The sequence below is a fragment of the Chelonus insularis genome, unplaced genomic scaffold, assembly GCF_013357705.1.
Source record: "Chelonus insularis isolate UGA/USDA-ARS -01 unplaced genomic scaffold, ASM1335770v1 contig_290_pilon, whole genome shotgun sequence".
Taxonomy (NCBI): domain Eukaryota; kingdom Metazoa; phylum Arthropoda; class Insecta; order Hymenoptera; family Braconidae; genus Chelonus; species Chelonus insularis.
Genome location: NW_023276470.1, coordinates 115427 through 122801, shown reverse-complemented (window position 1 = coordinate 122801; position 7375 = coordinate 115427). Strand labels below are relative to the sequence as shown.

At 29.7% G+C, this 7375-nt stretch overlaps 1 long non-coding RNA gene across 1 annotated transcript; it reads right to left on the bottom strand.

The window, feature by feature from the left end:
• Positions 1 to 1070: 1070 nt before the first annotated feature.
• LOC118065284 (uncharacterized) lies at positions 1071 to 4786 on the bottom strand. The gene is made up of 4 exons (XR_004690154.1): positions 4611 to 4786; positions 3413 to 3508; positions 3180 to 3329; positions 1071 to 1853 (listed from the first exon to the last, which is right to left on the bottom strand). It is a non-coding gene; the product is annotated as an uncharacterized lncRNA (long non-coding RNA).
• Positions 4787 to 7375: the final 2589 nt, after the last annotated feature.

The following is a 7375-nucleotide window of genomic DNA, read 5'->3' as shown; positions in this document are numbered from 1 at the left end:
ACAGTATAACTAAAGTGGACGAAAAGCCATATTTCAAGTTTTTATGACGACCCAACTCATTAGGGTATTAGGATGTAATTCGAAGGAGTTTATTATGTTTCTTAAGTACTCACTAGATGTGTATTAATGTTCACAAATTTTTAAATACCGAAAAACCATATCAATTATATCATTGTATTATGAATTCTATCAAATCTACTAAAATTTATAAACGAACTCAAATTACAATAAATTGATTAAAAACGAAATTCTGTAGTAAATATTACAGTAGAATTTTGATAAATTTACGAGATTTTATGTTTGACCCTCATGAAGTCTCAATTTTCTCATAACGTCTTCTAGAAGGTTTCTCTCTTTTATAACGGCTCTTCCGCCGCACACACTGCAGAAAATGCATTCAACCTTCGTGTTGTTGAGAATATCGTACTTACACCAACTTATAGAGTTCTGGTAGCTGTAGCGTCAGTAATTATTCTCCCTCTTACGCTTTTTAAATACAGTAATCTTTGAGTTTCTTCGTAGGGCGTTGTTTATGGTAATTTACCCTGTAGCAATAAATATTCTTGCAAATATAAAAATGTTACCCCTTCGTTTCGAGTAGTTATATCTACGATGGTTCTGCCTGTCAATAGCTGCCGCTCACGCCAACTTTAGACTATATTTTCGACAAAAAAATGCTATAAACGAGCAATTACTGAATTCAAATAAATGATTAGAACAAGTTTTTTTTTTAGATTTTTAATCAGACGTTACTAGTTTCGAAGTTCAAAGACCATGAAAATAAAAAATAAAAATTCACTGAGAGAAATAAAATTGTTAAATGTTTTAGCATGTATCAATTTACCATTCAATATTAACAATAAAGAAGGAACTCAACTCACACTAAAAAATTTTAAGTATAATCATTTCAACAGCATGAATAAATTTAGGAGAAATCATGAGCTGTAAGGAAAATCATCCTAAAAACTATGATAATAACTAAATTATAGTTTATTATAAATTTTCAAAGTCATTTTGAAGCATCACAATTAATATCTTCAATTGATATCATTTAATGGTATTATTAGTAACATCAAGTGCCATACAAAGAAATTATTTCTAAAATTTCTTCTTCCATCGAATGGACATTAATGATGCAAATGGAAAGATTGCTGATTGTAACAGGAATGATGGATAATGGCAGAAGGTCAACAATAGTGACCTAATCGATTCATAATCGATCATAGAATGGCTAGAGGATATTTCACTTCAACTCAGTGACCTTAATGAACTCTTAACAACCTCTTCTAACTGTTGCATGAGTTTATTTGCAACACAAATAATAATTATTGAATACAAACTATCGGAACGTTTGAATTATTAACAAGGATCAATTTGTGTTACAATAATTATTTGTTATTTATCAGTTTAAAAGATTTAACTGAGTTCATCATTTGCAATTCTATCGACTCATCAGTTTTGGAAATTGACTGGAAGGAATATATAGGAATGTAAGGTGTAATAAATGCCAGAGATAGTGACAGTCTTTATCACATCGATCGATTCTTCGTCTTTTAAGATTCAAAGACATCGAAAGGGTGGAACGATACAGGGAGGAAGAGAGAAATAAAAAAATAGGCGAGCTGGCGAGAGTGTAATTATGGGGCCGCGATCCGCGTCGCAAGATAGGGCCCACTATGCAGTGATGGATGTTTTCAGCGTCTGCTTGGTGTCTGCTCTGCATTAACTGACTTACAAGGAAGGTCTTCGAGTACAGACACACCGTCCTAATGCGGTTGTGCAGCCATTCTATGCAAATTCCCGTCGCGCGTTCCCCAAGAAGGTGAAATCAGGAGCTGCGAAACATTTCCAAGCTTCAAAAAGAAAAAAAATATATTTAGTGACATTGTGTGGGACAAAATGGTAGTTTTAGGTTTCAGTTTAATGGTTAAAATAATCATGACCATTTATAATTACTACTACTATGAAGCTTATCAAGCATTGAGGTTGAAATAGGATTTCTTCGATTATGAACAGAAATTGTTTTACTTTAAAATGATAAATTGTTTTAATAATGCTAAAATATGCCGACAAAATGAAATGAATAGTTTTGTTGTCCACTTCCGTACGGAAATTATCATTTTTCTATTTTATATTAAGAATTCTATTTATAGAAGCCTTATGAATAGTTATAACTATCCATATTACTAATGTTTATAAACATTAATAATATTTTTAAAAAGCTTTTGTGTGAGTAGTATCAAATCAAGTCGAGAAAATTTTTAATTTCAATTTATTATTTTTTCAAGTTGAATGAATGTTATATGTAAACTTGTAAAAACAAGAAACAGTTGACTTCCTTTTTGTTTTTTATTTACAAATTTAGTCGTCTACTTATAGTTTTGTAAGGTCTTTCGATTGCTTTTACTACACATATAAAATTATAAATTGTACAAATGGAAAAAGTTTTATTATAAAAAACGATGAAGAAATCACTGGACTAATGTTTGTAATTACACATAAATTAGTGACGATCTTGATAAAAAGTACATGACAAGGATTCGAAAAATATTCTGAATTAAAATTTGTTTAACAGTTAAAAATTCGACTGGTCGTTTTTACACATTACAAGTATCTGATAACCTTTAGCTCTTTATAATGTGTATGATATTCAGATTAAATTACAGAACGGAAAATGTGATGTAGAATTTTTTTACAATTTTGATAAGTGATTTATATTTGATACCATTTATTTTCTATTTAGATGAAAAATATTGGGAAAAACCCTGATAGATTAGAGTTAAATTTAACATCAATTCTTGTGTATCAGGGAACATTTTCCAAAGAAAAATAGCATAATTGCCCAAAATAACAAAAAATATTGTGAATCAGAAAAAAAATGTTAGAGTATATCTGCAATTGTACAAATGATAGGAAAAAAGTATAACAATTTCATAATGAACTTTTAGTTTACACCGAGTTAAAGAAACTTAATGTAACAAGATAATAAACTGTTATTAAAATGTATAAAAGTATTATTTATGATTTATTACTGAAATCAAGTCAAGATAACTTTCATCACGATTTTCTTTTTCTTTGAGTAAAGAAATTTATTTGTCGAGTTATTACATAAAAAAAAAAAACTAATTTTAGAGAGTTATTCTATTTTAAATACCTATCTATGATTACAGTATACTTACTTAGTAATAAGCTTTTGTTATCGTTAATTATTCACTGCATTCAATCTAATCTACACGTAACTGTACTCTGAACTTGAAAATATCACCATTCGCAATGAAATTAATTACGTAACAGGTAAGCTATTTCCTCTTCAGGCAACGAAGCAACTTCTATGAATAATAATCAGTTTCAATTAAATATAATTTTTCTCTATTGAAATCTAGTAATAGTATTGTATCTAATTGTATTCTACCTTCAGACCAGGATCGATAGTCCAATATCCATAATTACTCAATGATCTTAGGGTGTCTATTTTCAAATTCATCATCAAGCTTATTTCCATGAATGGCTAAAAAAAATTTAATCAGTAATTTTAGCTCAAGGGAATGCAAGGAGTATAAAGAGAAGAAGATTATGAGGCCCAAGTAATGCGTTAACATATGTGAAAGATATATTCACATATATGAGTATGTGTTAGTAAACCGGCTGAACGTATAGTCCCGCCCAAGTCTTCTGGCCAATAGTCATTAACTGGTACCATTAAATGAAGCATGCACGCACGCAGATATGCGTTACTTCTTTCCTTTTCTTTCTATACTGATTTGAAGGAAACATGTTAAGGTGGACTCGAGTGTATCTCTCTCTCTATTTGACGGCTTGGTGGTGGTACAACAACGTGTGTTGGCTCTTCAGTCGTAGTAGCACGTTGACTACCAGCACTCACGACTATGGTAGCGATCGGTGAAGACGAACGAAGTGTATATGTTTGTTGGTAATGTTGAGGAGGAGGGTTTATGGACAGGAGGCCGGGGCGGACCCAAGAGGCGGCATTAACGCCGCCTTCCTGAGACTTTATTGCAGTTGATAGTGAGCTCGTAATCAAACGCCACTTGCCATTCACCTTAGTTTACTCTTAATAGGACCCAAAGTTCAGTTTGAAAAGCTCACGAGATTCAGAAAAAACCCAAGCATAAGTGGATACAGACGCGTGGGTCAGACGGGAGATAAAAGGTTTCATTTGAAATGTCCGAGGGAAGATGAAATAAATATATGATTGAAAATAAATTAAAGATAGCTAGTAATTGAATCTCAATGATTAATTGACGAGTTAAGAAATGTGAGATTGTGATATTTATTATTTATCTAAATAGAGGGGATACTATAAATAGTGACAATTCCCGTCTTCCGTGTCAAATTAATCGGGGCGGTTTGATTACATATTGATGACGAATTGAGGTCAATTAACTAATCTGCTCCAGGCGAAGCATAATGCGACATGCGATTGTGACACTTATATGACTGATAATGAAAGATTTATATCCTTCTTTTGGATTACTCCAGGAAAGAATTGATATGTTTGAGATTTTTTTACTCTAAGAATTATTGTTATAGTTTTAGTTTCATAAATAATTATAGAATTAATATCAATAATGTGATTCAATTTTATTTACACTTAGTTTCACTTCACATTGTTTATCGATCAACTCCATTCACTGTCTATACCACTTTCACCATCTACTAGGAGTATTGGTACCAAGTTTTTATTTTATAGATTAGAAAATTTTTTTTAAACGATTTTTCTGAAAATGAATATAAGTTTTAAATGAGAAAAGGAACATTGCCTGTCGGAGACGAGTGAACAACTGCTAAGAGACTTGAAATGAGGTAAGAGGAAGGTAGAAAAATTCAGCTGGCATACTATGGTACCCGCTGCGATACGGGGATTATATGTTTGTCCATTAATATGCGCTGGTGAGACAAGACAAGGCCCACTATTCGTTTCTCTCAATGATGTGCTCTTTCTTTCATACCAGTGGGTTGCTGGGTCTCCAGGTCTAGGGCCAACCAGTCGATAGAATCTATCATTTATCATCAATTCATGCGGCCTCCCTCTCAATTTCAGACTCAATTTCTTTGCGTAACCACGAGTTGCAGGACTTCTTTTGATGTTTTATTCAGACTCTATTCATGTTATTTCCGTTCTATCTCTATAAAATAGAGATTTTTAATAATTTGATAATAATAAAAAAACACTTTTTTCTGATCATTTGTTAAAAATAAACTAGAAGAACAGATTTATTTGACACACTTGGATTACTTAAGATACAAAAAATGGTATAAATAGTTTATATCAATGCATTTTGTCTAATACAAAAAAATAATTCCTATATTAATGGAATATGTATTAAGGAAACAAGAATGTCATCCAATTTTAAAATATCATTTACCTTCTGGAATAAAGTTTATTTTACTCGATCAATATTTTTTTTCTTTTTTTTTTTAAATTAACTTGATAAACTGAATGGTTTCAAAGAAAAAATTTTGTATTTTTTTTTAATTCTAATGTTAAATTAAATCATTCCATTGAAACTCAATTTGTTAATTTATAGAAGTTTATAGTGTTTGTAAAATCCTTAATCATTTTTCATCAATCAAGTTAACATTATAAAATATATTATTGTGTATTCTTGTGTTTATGGATTAATCATATGTTTTATTTATATTCTATTTACAAATAGAAATCAATTTTTTTTTTCAATATATTTAACTTTTTGATAAATTAATTTTTTATATTTTTGTTAAATTGTATCTACATATTTTACTAGATGATAAATTTTTATTTGTATTTGTTGAAAATGGAAAAAAATTTAGAGTAAATATAATACCGTTTAATTTATTTTATGTAAGACTTTGACAACCTGTTGCAACAATCTCCAAACTTGGATAACAATCAAATGTTTGGTATGAGTTGATCGATGCATTCAAATTTAAACATATATAAAGACACGTATCTGACAATCTAATATTTTGATTTATTGTACAACCATTTTAATTTATAACAAATATATCTACATGAAAAAAAGTATATCAACAGTAATAATGAAAAATTATTAACGCAGTTATTTTTTTTCAACCATTTCAATAAATATTTATCTACTTTGTAACACCAAAAATGAAGATTTATTTCAAAAAAATGAAATAAACAAACGAGTGAAATTTTTAATAACGTAAGGAATTCAAAGCTACTTTTTTGTGATGAAAAAATTTTATGACCGTTAATATAATATTTGAGAGTCATAATAGAATTCTGACCTCACGTCAAAAGACTTCGGTCGTCAATTATTTGCCTATAGAATATTAAGCCAATGAGTTACAAAGATACCTACGTATACATTCATATATATACATGAATGTACATATGTAAAAGAGAAACGAGATAGAATTTAGTTTAAAAAGTATCGTAGTTCCAAGAACTTGACCAATTTTAGTATAATGATGAGAAGAGCGACATTAAGACTAACGAAGGCGGACTTCACGTATTCGCGAGTTCTCAATCAGGTTAGACCGAAGGCGGAGTATTAATTCCTGCCAACTGAAACTTAACTGTTATACCGTGCAGATTCATCAGTTGATTTAGTAACTCGTGCTCTTTATTTCGAAAGGCGTACGTTTCTATATTTTAATCCATGAGTATAATCTCATCGTGAACCAGGCAAACAACGTGTAGGCCTAACGTTATTAGGTGTAGTAAGACGAAAAGAAAGATCATTAAGCCAAAAAACAGTCCGAGTGGTTTTATATGTTTGGGTAACGTCGTAAATATGAAATATCGATAATACATCGTTTTGTTGCAACAAATAAAATGTATATTATGTTAAACTTCGCCAATTAGCTGATAATTAGACCACAAATTACTGATAAACGATCAGCAATAATTATTTGATACTTACTTGAAGCCAGCGTCCTTCAATAAACACTTTTCATCTGTAATAAATACTTTGTATGAAGTCAGTGATATTCATTATACTCTGTTTCTTATCATTTTAAAAACGCTAACGTAACGAATTTATGTATCTTCTAGTGAATAGTTTTATGTGAAATAATCAAATTGAATAAATAAAATTAAAATCTGATAATGTTGATAAACTCATCGCATTGTAAATTTGTTTAGATTACGGTTGATATGTCACGATAGGAAATCACATGATATTTTTTGTTTAAAAATAATTTTTCTAATTATTATACTGTTACTCTTATTAAATTCGTTTTCATATCAATGTAAGTTAAAAATTTGAAGAATTTTTTATTTTTTCGTTATTTTTTTTGTGCTTTACTTTTTACAGTTTTAATGTAAGAAGTAATAAGAAAAAATAAATTGACAAGAAAAGAATACTAACTTACGTTGATTAAAAAATCTTTCTAAAGTTTTAGAAAT